This window comes from Diceros bicornis, chromosome 6 (genome assembly GCF_020826845.1).
Source record: "Diceros bicornis minor isolate mBicDic1 chromosome 6, mDicBic1.mat.cur, whole genome shotgun sequence".
Taxonomy (NCBI): Eukaryota; Metazoa; Chordata; class Mammalia; order Perissodactyla; family Rhinocerotidae; genus Diceros; species Diceros bicornis.
Window position 1 is genome coordinate 44,820,745 of NC_080745.1, and position 2,579 is coordinate 44,823,323.

General features: G+C 37.4%; 1 non-coding gene across 1 annotated transcript; it reads left to right on the forward strand.

Annotated features, from left to right (window-relative positions):
• Positions 1–925: 925 nt before the first annotated feature.
• Positions 926–1,032, forward strand: LOC131407743 (U6 spliceosomal RNA). Its single transcript, XR_009220611.1, has one exon. It is a non-coding gene; the product is annotated as a U6 spliceosomal RNA (small nuclear RNA).
• Positions 1,033–2,579: the final 1,547 nt, after the last annotated feature.

The following is a 2,579-nucleotide window of genomic DNA, read 5'->3' on the forward strand; positions in this document are numbered from 1 at the left end:
CCAGCCCAGTGGCATAGCGGTTAAGTTCTTGCGCTCCACCTCAGCAGCCCGGAGTTTGCAGGTTCGGATCCCGGGCACGCACCGATGCACTGCTTGGCAAGCCATGCTGTGGTGGTGTCCCATATAAAGTAGAGGAAGATGGTCACGGATGTTAGCCCAGGGCCAATCTTCCTCAGCAAAAGAGAGGAGGATTGGCACTGGATGTTAGCTCGGGGCTAATCTTCCTCACAAAAAAAAAAAAAGAAAAAAAAACCCACACACAGAAAATAACAAATGTTGTTAAGGATGTGGAGAAATTAGAAGCCTTTCGCATTCTTGGTAAGAACATAAAATGGTACAGCCACTGTGGGAAATAGTACAGAGGTTCCCAAAAAATTAAAAAAAGAATTACCATATGACCCAGCAATTCCATTTCTGGGTATAAACCAAAAATAATTGAAAGCAAGATCTCGAAGAGATATTGGTACACTCATGTTCATGGCAGCATCATTCACAATAGTTAAAACATGGAAACAACCCAAGTGTCCATTGAAGGATGCATGGATAAGCAAAATGTGATATAATATATACACACAATGGAACATTATTCAGCCTTAAAAAGGAAGGAAATTCTGACATATGCTACAACATGGATGAACCTTGAGAACATTATGCTAAGTGAAATAAACCAGTAACAAAAAGACAAATATTGCATGATTCCATTTATATGAGGTACTTAGATTAATCAAAATCATAGAGGCAGAGAGCAGAACAGTGGTTGTCAGGGGCTAGGGGAAGGACGGAATGTGGAGTTATTGTTTAATGGGTACAGAGTTTCAGTTTTACAAGATGAAAGAGTCGCAGAGATGGATGGTGCCAATGGTTGCACAACACTATGAATGTATTTAATACCACTTAATTGTACACTTAAAAATACTTGATGGTAGTGCTCGCTTCGGCAGCACATATACTAAAATTGGAACGATACAGAGAAGATTAGCATGGCCCCTGCGCAAGGATGACGTGCAAATTCGTGAAGCGTTCCATATTTTTTGGTCAACATGATGTAATCTATGCAGAAATAGAAGTATAATGATGTACACCTGAAATTTTTACAATGTTATAAACCAATGTTACTGCAATAAACAAAAAATTAAAAAAAAATACTTGGTAAATTTTATGTTAAGTGTATTTTACCACAATAAAAAAATAATTAGAAAAAAAATCTTTATCATCCATCTTTTTTTCTTAATTCTCACTGCTATTGCTTAAGTCTGGCCAGAGGTCACCAAAAGACTACCCACAGGCTGAATCCAGGCAGGAGATGTGTTTTCTTTTTTTTTTGCTTCATCTAGTTACCAATATAAAAACCATATATCATTTTCCACTTAGCAGAACCAGCATTCCTTGGAGAAATAGACAATTCCAAGTTGGGGCAAGAAATTTTAAAAGATAAGCTGGGAAACTTTGTCACACGAGATAGTAAAGAAGCTATCAAAGATTACTTAGGATCGTGTCGAGTGACTCAGGAGCAAACTTGAAGAAGCTCAGACAGATCAAAAGTGAGATGATTTTATCATCAAGAAGAAGAACTGGGGCCGGCCGGTGGCGCAAGCAGTTAAGTGCGCGCACTCCACTGCAGAGGCCCAGGGTTCGCAGGTTCGGATCCCGGGCGCACACTGATGCACTGCTTGGCAAGCCATGCTGTGGCGGCGTCCCATATAAAGTGGAGGAGGATGGGCACGGATGTTAGCCCAGGGCCAGTCTTCCTCAGCAAAAAAAGAGGAGGATTGGCAGATGTTAGCACAGGGCTGATCTCCTCACAAAAAAAAAATTAAATTAAATTAAAAAATAAATAAATAAAAAGAAGAACCACAATGGATTAAAAACCATCACATATTTTTGTATCTATGAGTTCATAATTGTAATAAAAACAATTAATTGATAACCACAGAAGATGCTTAGGAACCAACTCATTATTTTGAAAATGTATGTATAAGTAAAGGGAAAGAATCAAGCATTTATCCTGCCTTTCTAAACAAAGTATACTGCTAAGTAACCAAATAATGGATGACGGGAAGTTTCTCTTTATAGAAGTATTCCAGTTAATAAGTAAAGAGGTTTACACACACACACACACACACTACATATATACAATCAATATAATAGAAAATCACTGTTCTGCAACCTCTAAAAAACTAGTTGAACTGGATATTCAATACGAATAGCTGCTAATATTATAGAAAAGAGAGACGATCGTATTATATGTCTCCAGGCAAATGGAAGAACACAATACCACTTATTCAGTAGGTGTGCCAAAAAAATTGAACTGAAATCTGATCAAGCTTTTATATCTGACTACTACCAATTTACAGAAAATACTAAGGTGAAAATATTCAATGATACTTCAGGGGTGCAATCAGCAAAATCCAGACTCTGGAAATTTTACAGGACAAATATTCCAGTTTCTATAACAAATAAATTACAAGAAAAAAAATGCAAGATAACCATGGAGAATTAGCTCCTAACACTCAACAGCATTGGGATTTTATTCAGGTACTGCATCTACCATTTATCACACATTTGATAAGGGAGAAATT